We start from the raw sequence: 13,522 nt of genomic DNA, 5'->3' as shown, positions 1-13,522 counted from the left end.
GCAACTGCCTTGCCTTCTCTTTAGCGTAAAGACAGGGACACACTCTTTCCTCCCCATCCCCTGGGCCCCTCGCCACCCCTCCCTCCCCAGCACTGCTGGAGGGCTGTCTGGTCTCCACCGGAGTCCGGTTTCGGCTGAGAAGGTGCAAGACCACAACTTCCCAGCTCCTTTTATACACAGGTGTTATAAATATCTTTCTCCTCGTGCCAGCAGGTTGGGTGTTTAAACCAGACTAACATGGGAGAGGGAAGGTGGAAAAGAAACCGAGGTAAAGAGGGGACCCTTTGGAAAACAAGAACTATTCAAGTACCAGGTGTGAAAGTTTTAAATAGAAACCTGCTTATTGCACTTGGAATAACAACAGCTGGCACTTGGAGATCCCGGGGTTCTTTTCAGAAGACTAACATTTAAGTTCCAGACAGTTCTGGGAACGTCTTAACATTGCACCAATTCACTGTAGCGGAAGCTATAGCTTTGTGGCCCATTGTGTCTGTGCCTCTCAAATTCTCAGTTGAGGAGTTTGTTTTCTGAGTTAAATGCTAAGCCTCTTACATTCCAACACACACACACACAATGACTCTGTTTTTTAAAATGCAGTCATACATGGGAATTTTATGACATCAAACCCTTAAAAATGTGGAAATTTTGGTTTCAAAATACTGGGAGAAAATAATAAACCTCTTGATTCACATTTTTTTTCCTCTCTCTCCCTCTGCTTCTGGTTCATTCTGGAACTGTGGCTGGCACCCGCTTCGGAGATGGGGTTAGGAGGCCTAATCCGGTATTCGTGTCCGCGGACCGCGCCCCCGACCTGGAAATACTCTCCCCTCAGACAGGAATAGAGAGGCTACTTTTGGGTCCCTCCCAACCTCACAAAAAGACTTTGCACACAAGATGAGAGACAAGGAGTTCTGATCTGTTGGGAGAAAGCGGTGAGCTCTGCGATGGCCAAGGCGCGGGGAGCCTCCGGGAAGGCGCCTCTGGGGGGTGGCCGAGGGAGGAAGAAGGGTCACAGGCGGGCGGAGGCGGTGACGGAGGCCCCCGCTTCCTCCAGGTGTCCTTTACGCGGACTTTCCAGTCAGGCTCTTGGCTGCAGGCGGTCATCCTTTTTCCTGTGGCTCGGGCATCTGCTTTCCAGCTCTCTCTGGAAAGCCTGCGTAAGGGCCGCCTGCCTGCCTGGGCGGCCTCGCCCACGGGACATAGCCCTGTTCACAACCAGGGAGAGTGGCCGCAGTTCAGATGCGCTTCCTCCCAGGAGCTCCGAGGGACACAGGACCCGCTGGCCTCTGGCACCGCAAACACCTGTGTTCCTAAATCACGGAAGGCTCCGTTTTCCTCCAGAAGGACCCCACTTTCCCGTGTCTGTCGGGAAAGCAGAATATACAGAATCAGAGAGGTGGTGAGGAGGAGGGAGGGAGGCAAGCCGTGGCCCGGCTCCTCCAGTGTCGCCCAGGACTCGGGAGACACGCAGTTTCCTTCAGCGCAGGCACTTAGCATTCCCCCGTCACTGGTGTGCGGCGGACACTCCGTACATCTTGTGGCGTGGATACGCTGACCACGATTGTAGGCACTGGGCTGTGACAGAGGCCAACAAGAGTCAGAAATCCCTGCCCGCGTGAAGCTGGCCTTGCTGCGTGTGAGGCAGATAAGGAAGGAGACACGCAGTGGGAGCCGAGATGGGGATACCAGCTTGCGGGGAAATTACGTGTGGAGGGGCCTGGAGGACAGTGGTCGGGCAGATCTCACTGATGAGCGGGCGTGTGGGTAAAGACCCCAAGGAAAGGAGGGAGGGAGCCATGTTGATGACCCAGAAGTTGTGCTCCTGGTGGAGGGAACAGCATGTGCCAAGGTCCTGAGGTGGATGTGTGCCTGGTGCATCCAGCCGGTGTGGTAGAGTGCGTAGACAATGAGCCAGAGAGAGCGAAGAACAAAGAACGACCTTTGTTTAGGGTCCCATCTTCAAAATCTGCCAGAAGCATATTTGAGAGAAAAGTCATTCAGATGCTAAGAGGGCCACTTAAGTGACAAGGACGGATAAGACAGGCTACAGAGTGAATGGCAAGCACGGGTTTGGGGGTTGGGGTTAGTAACGGGACCGTCCTGGGTCTGGAGGCAAGCCTAGGAGAGCAGTGACCTGAACCGCATGGGATCAGACTCTTTGAGCCCTACAGGGCTGCCGACCCTCAGGTGGGGAAGAGATGTTTTGAAACCTGTGGCAGCGGGACTGACCCTTGAGATAAGAGAGCATGGAGTCTTCATCCTAAAGTGACCTCTCCTGAGGTCAGAGGAAGAGACGGCGCACCGCTGTACAGTCCGGGACAGCACAGCCTCCACGGCGTCCAACTGTCCGTATCACCAGCCACTGGCCCGTTGGGAGGTGAGAATGTGCGGCGTCGCACCCCCTCTGCTTTGTCAACGTGGAGAAGGAGGGAGGGTCTTCATCAGATCCGCCTGCGTCTCCAGTTCCTAAACCATCTCTCGCTCCAGGTGCCCCCACCCCTGCCCCGATTTTGTCAGGCAAAACTGCTCCAGCGCGTGGTGCCCAGAGTTATTTTGGGATCCAAACCAAATCACTATCTCTGAGCCTCCTAGGACCTCTTCCTCTGAGATAAAGACATCGCTGCCAGGCTGAGAAAGAGCTGCTTTAGACTCCGACTGACCGCACGCCCTGTTGCCGCCCCACGCAACAGCGCAGGACCTGCGCCGACAGGCTGGTGGCCCTGAAGCCCGGGTGGCTTCCAAAGTCCTCTGGAACCGAGCCCTGTCACTGCTGGGCAGCGGCGCCTCTCCTTTCTGCCCTCAGCAGTGTTCCCAGGAACTTCTGTGAACTTATGGGACATCACTCCATCAACGTGTGTTCCTAAAATGAGTGTTTTGAGCCCTTGTGAGCTTTTGTTTTTGTTTTTACCAGTGTGGGGAGTTGGCCCAGAGGCCATGTGGGCCTGTGGGACAGAGTACCTTTGGAGGTGGCTTGCAAGGCATTCTGAGTCACTCTCACACCCCACAAATGGAGCCATCCTGGAATAAATACTTAAAAAAAAAAAAAACACCCAACCAAAAACCCTACCCTGTTTCCTGGCAGTTCTGAAACTCACAAGGGGTGAGATGTCGCAATAGGAAGGGGGCAGGTTAGAGCAAACGGCTGGGCTGTGGGAAACCTGACGTGATCGCCCCATGCCCAGGCTGTCGCCGGGCTCCGACTGCTACCTCGGGAGTCGTTCGCAGAGCAGGGAGAAGAGCCAGGCCCCAGACACTAGCCGGAGAGAGTGGCTAACCTGGGTGAGCCGTGAGGTTGCCCCACGAGCCCCCATAGCTCTGGGCAGATGCTAGTGGGAATGCTGTCTGCTGACCAGCAGCTCTGATTCCTTTGCTAAAACCCCAGCTGTGCTGGGGACTGACCTCATTCATGAAGTAAACATTGAATCAGATACCAGCAGGCCTAACCCTGGTTGAGTGGAAATAACATGGATGTTTCCATAATTATGAAGCTGCCAATTGGATTTGGCAAGAGGATCTCTAAATATGTCAATCGAAATGAGTTCATTACCTTTTCTTGCCAATTTCATCAGGGGCCAGTTGCCTTGTTGCGGTTGAAATTATTTGTATTAAAATGCTTTACTTACATTTTAGTTTTTTGTATCCCAAATAATGTACTGGAAAGCAGCGTAGTCTAGCAACTGGAAGACAATACTGGGAGCCGGTCGATTGGCGGGGCCTGAGGCACGGCGATTTGCCAGCGGTTACCACAACGGATCTCGAAATCCCGATCCTGGAAGAACAGCCCCAGGGCCGCAGAGCCAGGGCCTGCCTCCCGAAATGGGCGTAGTCACAGTCTCGGTTCTGGGGTCCAGTGTCACACCACTGGGGTCTCGGGGTCACCCATTCGCTGTCGGCTCATGTGGCATCCCTCGGGGCTGTGCGCCCAGGCTATAGGTTATTCGTGCCCTCGACTTCCCTTTCCTCCCTGCTCCTCCTGCCTTTCCACGCGGCCCATTCAGGAGATGAAAGCGCGGGTTTGCGACCCCATCGTAGTGGAGCCCACCGTTCCTAAAGCAGTTTCACCATCTGGGGGAGAAATGATACCCGACAGCTGTTCCTTTCTTTTCCTCATTTACTTGTGGAGGCAGCTGGAGCCTAGTGCGGGGAGTCCGGCTGCCTGAGTTCTAGATCCAGCTCTGTCCCGCCCAAGATAGGTGACCTTGGGCAGGTCCCTTCCACTCTCTCCCGCGCCTCCGTCTCACCAGTCTGTGGGAACTGGAGTGAAAACAGCACCTTCCCTCCAAGGGTTAGTTGGTGCACAGTGCTCAGAACAGCGCCTGGTTCCTGGAAGAGGGTCGGTACCACTGTCACTACTACTGCTGGTCTGAACGGGCCCGCACACGCAATCCGCCACGGCTGTGGTCGTGCGTAGTGTAGTGGTACATTTCCGAGGTGTAAGTCAACAACTACATTCCAGGCCTGCGGGTCAAGGAGCCCGGTGGCCGGAGGTCTGACTGATTGGCTTTGTCACTTAAACAGTTTCCACGGGCTTAATGTGTAGCGTTTCTTCCTTAGAACAGTCATCTGGTTTTTGACAGTGAAGTAGGTCAAAGAAAGGGGCCATCATTTCATTTGAAGATGATTCCGCTGGTGCTTCGTTTCTGCAAGAAGCCCCAAGCTGAATAACCAGAGGCCCCCCTCCTAGGCCCCCAGGGCTGTTTCTGCAGCTAGAGGTCAGAGCAGCTGGCCCACAAAGACCCCGCTGTGCCCTCAAGCTAAGCCATTCAAACTCTTTCCTTGCAATGCTCTCCCAGCGTTGGCTAAGCCTCCTCCCAACACCCTGGGCCCTCTGTCCGCGCTGGGAGGGGGGAGGCCATCCCAGGGACTTGCTCCATCTCCGGACGATAGAAAACTGGACCAGAGTGAGAGAGCTGACAAGCTGTGGCAGGGGGCTTCGAGCGCTTCTGATGTCTCAGGGTACTTGGAGGAATCATGGAGAATCGAGGCAAATGTCCTAAATGTAAAAAGAAATTTAAAAAAATATGTATACATATATAAAATATAAAATATATTTTAGTATATATAGTAGTAATAGTACACTATGTGTGTGTGTGTGTGTGTGTGTGTGTGTGTAAATTGGATAAACTGAAGGCCAGTGAACTTAGTTTTGATCATGGGCAAAATTCTGGAGCAGATAACAAATGAATGGTTGCCCAGCATTTAGAAAGGGTGATTATGAGGGTCCATATTGACTATCGAAGGAATGCTTTTCACTAGGTTAGTGAATTGGGTGAGCACTTTGCCGTAGTGCAATGACTTGTGACAATAGTTCGACAGTTTCTCAAGAAATTCTTACGGACAAAACAGTGACGAAAAGGCTGCTAGAGCTTGAAGGGCCATCAGCTCATCACGCGGCGTATCTCCGTTGAAGGTCACCCTACTCGCTGAAGACCACACAGCTCATTAGCGGCGAGGCTGGGATCTGGGCCTTCGCCTTGCGTCCCAGGTGAAGGCTCCACCCACCATCTGTGGCTCCTGGGCACAGTGAGGTGGACCCGAACAGCAGATGGGACGGTGTCCTTCCACGGCTTGCTCTAGTGGCTTGCCAAACAGTTCTGTCCTTGGCCCCTAAACTCTTTAACATTCTATCAACAACTTGGATAAAGCCAAAGATAACTGCTTATCAACTGTGCAGATAACACAAGACTGGAGAGAAGGCCAGCACGTTGGAATTAGAGAATCAGGATCCAAATTATCTCAACAGGAAAGAATGATTGGTGGAATCCAACAAGATAAAATGTAACTGGAATACATGTAAGGTCCTGCAGTTAGCTCCAAAACTTGATTGCAAAAGTATAGGATGTGGTTGGAAAACATGTCCAACCTCACCCATAATCAAAGAAATGCAAATTGAAGCAACCATGAGATAATCATTTTCCTTTATCGGATTGGCAGTGATTAAAAGAATGAAAATTCCCCGCATTTGGTGGCTAGGATGTGGGGAAATAGGCTCTCTTGTAAACCACCTGTGGGCGGGGAGACAAAAGTACCCCCACTGGAAAGTGATCTGAAATATACAGCAAAAGATGTAGAATGTTACCATTTGTCCCAAGAGCTTCATTTATAGAAATGTATCCCAAGCCAGGTATGCAAAAACTTATGTACACGAATATTCATAAAAGCACTGTTATGCAAAGAACACTTTTGGAAGGGTGTGTTACTTTGGGAACAGAAGTCTTGGAGCCTCCGAAGGGTACCACACAGGCATTGGTCAAATCCTTGGGGCTATAAAGAGGAGGGATCAGGGTCTGTGCAGCTCCTGAGGCCAGACCAGGACTTAAAAGAGGTAGACGTGGTTCAACAGCACGCGGCAGAGTCTAACGATTCATCCTGTTCAAAATTAGGATGGGGGGACTGCCTTGTACATTCCCCATCACTGGCGTATTATCACCCCCAGGTTATGACACTTGGTCCAGAGTGTCCAAGAGGATAGTCATTAGCCACTGGGATGAAATGCTCGTCCTGGTTCCTTCCAACACAAAGAAGCAATGAGTCTTTGCTGCCTTAAATCATCAAAGGGTGGAGTCCCCACTCAAGTTCTAGGTGGCTGGGAGGTCACACCAGGTGCCACTTCCTGACACTGAATTCTAGGAATAAAACGAGAAAGCCTCTCGCCATCTAACACCACTGTTACTGAGAGCCTGACCGCCCCCTTTGCCCCAAAGTTTTTAGGAGTACCTGCTGTGTATTAGCCCCCAGGGGTATACCTAAGGGAAGTTTTTGGCTGAAGCTGAAAAAAGAAAAAAGATGTGAGCTCCTTCTCACCAAATCATTTCCACTGTATTTTGGCTTCCAGCAGACAGATGTCCGGGATAAGCATTCAACTGCTCCATTTACACCTTTTCTCCTTTGCACTGATTTCATCTAAAACTTTCAATTTTCGGGGCACCTGTCTGGCTCAGTTGGTAGAGCATGCGACGCTTGATCTCCGGGTTCTGAGTTCAAGCCTCGTGTTGGGTGGATTACTTAAAAATAAACATAAAAAAAAAACTTTCAATTTTAATCATAAACCACATCCGCCTCGACTAAACTAACTTGCATGCAGCGCCCCAAATACGGAGAATCAGCACTTCCGGATGTGTGTCCTTTGTGGGCTCTTATGTTTGCTTTTCCCTCAGTTTATGAAGTCCCTTCCTGGGCTATTTTCATTCAATCTTTCCATCAACTGTATGAGGCAGACATACAGTTTTTAATGGGTATTAAAAACACCCATTGTTAACTCTTTTTTTTTTTTTTAAGATTTTATTTATTTATTTGACAGAGAGAGAGACAGCACAATCAGGGGGAGCGGCAGAGGGAGAAGCAGGCTCCCCACTGAGTGGGGAGCTGGACGTGGGGATGGATCCCAGGACGCTGGGATCACGACCTGAGCCGAAGGCAGATGCTTAACCAACTGGTAACTGTTTACCAAGCCCTAACTCGAGCAGCTGACCAGGCACTGCATCAGGTAGTCACACTGCTCTGGAGCTGGGAGTAGCCTTCCTCCAACCCATCTGGGGTCAGAGTAATCCTTCCATAAGACAACGTATTCTGCCATCACCAGCAACAGACCTCCGTGGTCTCCAAGGCCCTGTTCGTTCTGCTCCCTCCACTCCCCGTGTGTCTCCTACCCAGACCCCTCGCTCTGAGCTCAAGCCACTCGGGCTTGAGCTTCTTCCAACCTGTCACACTCCTTCCAGCCACAGAATTTCCACACATACTTTTCCCTCTGCCTAGAAGATGTCCCTTGTCCCGGCTCTCCTTCCTTTGGGTCTTAATAATGCTATCAGATGGATTGTGTGTCCCCACCCCTCAATTCACATGCTGACGCCCAACCCCCAGTACCTCAGAATGTGACTGTACTTAGAGATAGGGCCTTTCATGAGGTAATTGTGTTTAAATGAGGCTGTTAGGGTGGACCCTAATCCAATCTGACCCGTGTCCTTGCAAGAAGATTAGGACCCCTAGAGAGACACCAGGGGAACAGGTGCAGAGAGAAAAGGCCATGTGAGGACACTGCAAGCCAAGGAGAGAGGCCCCAGAAGAAACCAAGCTTGCGACACCTCGGGCTTCTATTTTCCAGGACCGTACGAAAACAAATTTCTGTTGTTCAGCCCCCTAACCCATGGCGTTTTGTTACGGCAGCCTGAGCTGGCTAATACAATTGAGAAGTCATTCCTTCAGGGGCGCTTCCCCCACCCCTCCCCTCCTTCAGCACTACGTGGCTTTTCCTCCATCACACTTGCTCCGATTTGTGAATAATCATATATTTGGATGGCTATATGGCTACTGTCTGTACCCCTTCCTCGGGATGTAGACTCCGGGGGTAAAGAAACACGTGCGTTCAGACTGGCCAATGTGCCTTCAGCCGCCAGCATGGGCTTGCTGCTCAGATAGGGGGATGTCCCACATCGTGGGGTGAAAGGCTGACGTGTTGTTTCAACGACATTACACATGAGGAAACTGAGGTTCCGAAAGGTTAAATTTCCTAAAGGTCACCACGTAGCTAAGAGGCAGAGCGGGACTGGAACCCGAGCCGCTACAGCTCTGGCTCTTAACCACTAAAGACACTCTGCGTTTTGTTATTGTTGCCTGTGTGTGTGTGTGTGTGTGTGTGTGTGTGTGTGTGTGTGTGTGTGAGTTTCCTCCACTGTCTTCTTTTTCTCAGTCCCTAAATGCCCAATTTTGAAACGCATCTATTCACTCAACAGAGACTTCCTGAGCACCTCTCACATGCCAGCTTCTGTCCAGGAATTGGGGCTACAGCAACGACAAAAGAGATGAAATTGTTGCCGTCGTGTGCGGCAGGACAGCAAATAAGATCAAGAAACGATATGGTATATTAGAAGGAGATAAATGCAAAGGAGCCCAACGGAAATGAGGGACTGCGGAGTCAGACTAATGTTTAAAAACAGGAGGTTAGAGGGGCGCCTGGGTGGCGCAGTCAGTTAAGCGTCCGAGTCTTGATTTTGGCTCAGGTCATGATCTCAGGGTCCTGAGCTCAAGCCCTGCATCAGGGTCCATGCTGGCCATGGAGCCTGATTAATATTCTCTCTTTCCCCTCCCTCTGCGCACCCTCCCCCCAATATCAGGAAGTTAGAGGCCTTTTTCAGTAAGGAACGTTAGAGCCAAGACTTGAAGGAGGTGAGGGAGAGAGCCCTGGGGCTATCTGAGGACAATTTCCTTGCAGAGGTAAAAGCAAGTTGTGTCCAGAAACAGAAATAAGCCTGGCAAATGACCCATGTGGCTGGAGTCAAGTGAGTAAGGGAGTCATAATTAGGAGATGGGCTCAGCCAGCTTCCAGGAGGCTGGCGGCACAGGACATTTCTGGTCACGGTAAAACTTGGCCTTTTACTCAGTGAGAAGGGAGTCTTTGGAAGGTTTTCACAGAGGAGCCACATGATATGACTTTTAACAGAATTACTCAGGCTATCATGTGAACATATACTGAGGAGGAGAGGGCTTAAAGGTGGACTCCGGGAGACCAGTGAGGCTGCCATTACAATAATCCATGTGAGATGATGAGGACTTGGTCCAAGATGGTGTCAGTGGAGGTACAATTCTGAATAAGTTTTGAAGAAAAAGCCAGTAGGATTTACCAATAGGACAGACTAAATATGGGTGAAGGAGAACTCAAGGTTTGGAGCCTGAGAAGCTGGAAGGATGGTGGTGTCATTACAATGAACACAGATAGAGCCCCTTTTGGTGGGGGAAGGTCAGGAATTTTGTTCTGGACACGATGAGTTTGAGCTTGCCTACCAGGCATTCAAGTTTTGACGCCAAATAGGTAGTTGTGCATTCGAGCATGGAGAGTCGAGGAGAGGTCCAGGTTTTCATCAGCAAAAACAGAGGGCCTTTAAGCTCATGGAACTAAATGATACCACTTAAGATAGTACGTGAAAAGAGAGAGAGAAGTCCAAGGAGCTAGTCCCAGGGGGCACTGCTACATTTAGAGGTCTGGGGACTGAGGAGGAACCAGCAAATGAGATGGAGAAGTAGGAGGCAGGGATACAGTAAGAAAACCAAGAATATGTGGTGCCTGGGTGGCTCAGTCAGTTGAGCATCCAACTCTTGGTTTTGGCTCAGGTCCCGATCTCAGGGTCCTAGGATCGAGCCCCCCCAACCCCCCCTCAAGGGCTCCGCAGTCAGCGGGGAGTATGCTTGAGAGTCTCTCTCCTTCTGCCCTCCCCCTCCTTGCTCTCTCTCTTAAATAAATCTTAAAAAAAAAAAATCAAAGAAAACCAAGAATGTGCGGTCCCACAGGCGAAGTGAAGAGTGTTTCCTGGAGGACAAGGTGGTAACTGTTTCAAATGTTGCTGACAGAGCAGGTGAGGTGGCCACGGGGAGGAAACCGAGTGTGCCGGGAGAGGGTACAGTGGGAAGCGAACTAGGGACGCGAATACAGACACTTTTAAGGAGCTGTGATATTTAGAAAAAGGGAGAGAGAGAGATGAGCTGGGAGCTAGAGGGAGAAGTAGAGTCACGTAAAGGTTTTCTTAGGAAGAAATAATATATTTATATGCTTATGGGAAAGATCTCCTCGAGAAGAAATTGAAACTCAAAGGGGTTAGGTCGCTCTCGGCACTAAGGCTCCTGGGCCAGCCTGCTTCTCCACCCCACGCTGCTTAAGTGATAAATTTTAGCCTCCCTGGGGCCTCCAGCCCTACACAGGATCCAGTCTAGGGCAGTCTGAATTTCTACTTTACTTGGTCCAGAGGCACATCCGGTACTTACTACCTTAGGTGAAAAAGCCCCTCAAATTGCATTTTGGGCTCTGACTCTACCTTTCAGGGTTCTCGGGAATCACCTGTCCGCCAAGGCACGAGGGCGTCCGGGTTGCCAGGGTAACCTCGCGGCGAAAGCGCCATGGAGCCTCTGAGCGCATTCAAACCTCCCAAGGTCAGCTGACCAGCGCTCCTCCCCTCCCGTCTCGGAGGCGGGGCTCGACGCACCGTCTCCACAGCAACGCCCTTGCCAGTCCGCGCTCGGGGCTTCGGCAAGGCAGGAGGCGCGCTCGGATGACGTCACGCACCCCGCGGCGCTCGCGTGACGTCACGCTGGCTCCGCCGAGGGCCCCGCAGACCCGCAGGTACGAAGGCGGACAGGGCGGCAGAGACGGCGCATGTGTACCTCTTAAGCACCAAGCTGTGAGCGAGCGCGGCGGAGGTCCGCTTGCAGCCGCGCCTTTCGTCTTACGCGGGAAATCGCCGGAGGTGCTGCAGTTCCGTCTGGCTCTCTCGGAGCTACGTTGAGGGCAGATATCCGAGAGTCAGACTGATTCCCATCACTTCTCCTCCCCGGGCCATTCCTCCTTGAATCCGTAATACCACCTTGAATCTGAAAATGCTAAATTCCCAAATTGTTGCCCACAGGCATCCTTAGCAGGCCACCTCCTTTCTAAACCGGCGCTTGTAAGATCAGCAAGCAAAGTTTGTGGCTCAGGTTGTAAGGTAAGAGTAACCAGACTCCGACTGAGTTCTGGGGACTCCGAAGTTCTGGGAGTCAGGATTTGAATTTACAAGGACTTGGGACTTCTCTTGACTGCTTGTGGTTCTTTCAGATTTTTAGCCAGGATTCAAACAGTCGACCCGGCTAAGTAAATGCCCTCCAGGTGAATGAAGTGTTGCTGTTCCCAAACTCCTGGCCGGCATTGTGCTGACCCTTGGGATACAGTGATGATGACACCCCTGCCATCAGCAAGAGACCATTTCGTTGATTAATTCAAGAAACACTTGCTGACCATCAGCCGTGCGCTGGGCAGTTTAGATCATTACTGTTCATTGAGAGAATGAAGTGTGATTTAGGATCTAGCATGTGACTAGGAGCCAGATTTGATTTCGGACTTTGGCTCTGCTGAGTGATCTTGGGTAAGTTACAGATCCCCTCTGCACCTTGAGTTCATGATTTCTACCGTTGGGCATAATAATGCCCACCTCCTACAGGCGACTGATAAGAGTTAAACTTCATGCTACAGTTAAGCCCTTTCATTCTACTTTCTTGTGTTTCTGCCCTTCTCAAACCCCCGTCCACTTCAGGCTGTACACGGAGGACACCAGCACTAGTGGGAAACAACCTTCTGACCAGCACACAGCCCCAGAGGTCATCCACAGATTCTCCTCAAATTGTTATAAAAACAGCTTTCACCCAGACTCTGCTTTCTGTGGGTCTGTATGCTGAGGCCAAGTTACATTTAAGCAGAGCCCTCCCACCTCATCCCCCAGAAAGCTCCTCTAAAACCACCTAAATCCAAAAGAAACAAAAGAATCCCTTTCTTCAAGCGCACGGTGAGTCGAAGCTAAACATGTACAGTGTGTTGGAGGGCGGCCTGGGGGATTGGGTCAGATTCTGGGTCATTGTCTGGGGACAGACGAGGCACCAACAGGGTTGGGGAGTGAGTGTCTGGCTCCCCTGTCACCACAAGGCCTGTGGTTTCCAGCCCTGTCTGCATCCACGTCCCACTAAACAACAGTGGGAAAGAAAACAGGCTTGCACACAAGCGGACACACACACACACACCCAGACTTGCACAGCCTTCAGAGGAAGTGGAGCACAGATGTTCTGGGTTTCCTGTTCGATGCTTCCACAGCTGGTCGAGTCTGTGGTTGTGGTTTGTCTGTCTCGGGCTCATGTGAGAGACAAAAGCTGGGCTGACGGGAAACCTCCCCTCCCGGCCCCCCTTCCTCAGCTCTAACTGATCAGTCACACGGAAACCTGGCAGGTCAGACATTTCCTGAAACACCCAGAGCTTGGATTCTCCCAGGAGGAGGCTGAATCCCACTCTGCCTGAGAAGCAGCCCCTAGGCTGAGGGTCAGCCCTCAGAGAACCTAGGGATGACGGCAACGTCTCCAAATTCACTATTCATAAAGAGCTGCATCCCTGCTGAAGAGAAGGAAGGTGAGGCCAGGTTGCTACAGTCACTAATCCAGGGCCTGGCATAGAAACACTCAGAAACACTCAGCACGTGAAGGAATGCAGGAGGAACAGGGAACTTCATCTGTGGGGGTTGGATCTCAAAGCTCCTGCTGGCCATCGCTTCTCGCAAGTGGCTTTGGATTCTACAGACAGGGGTCTGACGCTTCACAGTGCTCCTGGTTTGCTGCAAGTAATTCAACCTCTGGGCCCAGGTTTCCTCATCTGTAAAATGGAGACAGTAACATCGATTTCACAAAGTTGTGAGGCCGAACGAGACATGTGGATTTGCTTGATAAGCAGTCTTGCCCATAGTAAGTGCTCAATAAATGCTGGTTCCCTTTTCTCTTTGAAACCCTGCAGTTTATTTAAGGGCGCACCAAAAAGCAGACGAGACAACCAACCAAAGCTCTGATCCCGGCACAACCCCCTGGTGGGGCAGTGGAGCAAGGGTGCTGGTGTAGGTGTACCCATTCAGCACCCATTGTGGGGGGACGCTGGCAGAGGGGCTGGGGCTACCCTGGGGTGGGCTCTGGGGGGCAGCAGCCAGTGTCTTCCTCTGGGTGTGGGGGAGGGTTAGTGCCTGGGGGCTGC

At 51.5% G+C, this 13,522-nt stretch overlaps 1 long non-coding RNA gene across 4 annotated transcripts; it reads right to left on the bottom strand.

Moving 5' to 3' along the window:
• Positions 1-582: 582 nt before the first annotated feature.
• Positions 583-11,529, bottom strand: LOC117804377. 4 transcript variants are annotated; one of them, XR_004628735.1, is made up of 3 exons: positions 11,149-11,529; positions 6,805-7,004; positions 583-4,993 (listed from the first exon to the last, which is right to left on the bottom strand). It is a non-coding gene; the product is annotated as an uncharacterized LOC117804377 (long non-coding RNA). The 4 variants fall into 4 exon arrangements; XR_004628733.1 differs by lacking the exon at positions 11,149-11,529 and adding an exon at positions 10,803-10,927; XR_004628734.1 differs by lacking the exon at positions 11,149-11,529 and adding an exon at positions 10,826-10,927.
• Between the last annotated feature and the right edge of the window lie 1,993 nt (positions 11,530-13,522).

This window comes from Ailuropoda melanoleuca, chromosome 11 (genome assembly GCF_002007445.2).
Source record: "Ailuropoda melanoleuca isolate Jingjing chromosome 11, ASM200744v2, whole genome shotgun sequence".
Lineage (NCBI taxonomy): Eukaryota > Metazoa > Chordata > Mammalia > Carnivora > Ursidae > Ailuropoda > Ailuropoda melanoleuca.
The sequence above is the reverse complement of the archived record's forward strand: the minus strand, read 5'-3'. Positions and strand labels throughout refer to the sequence as shown.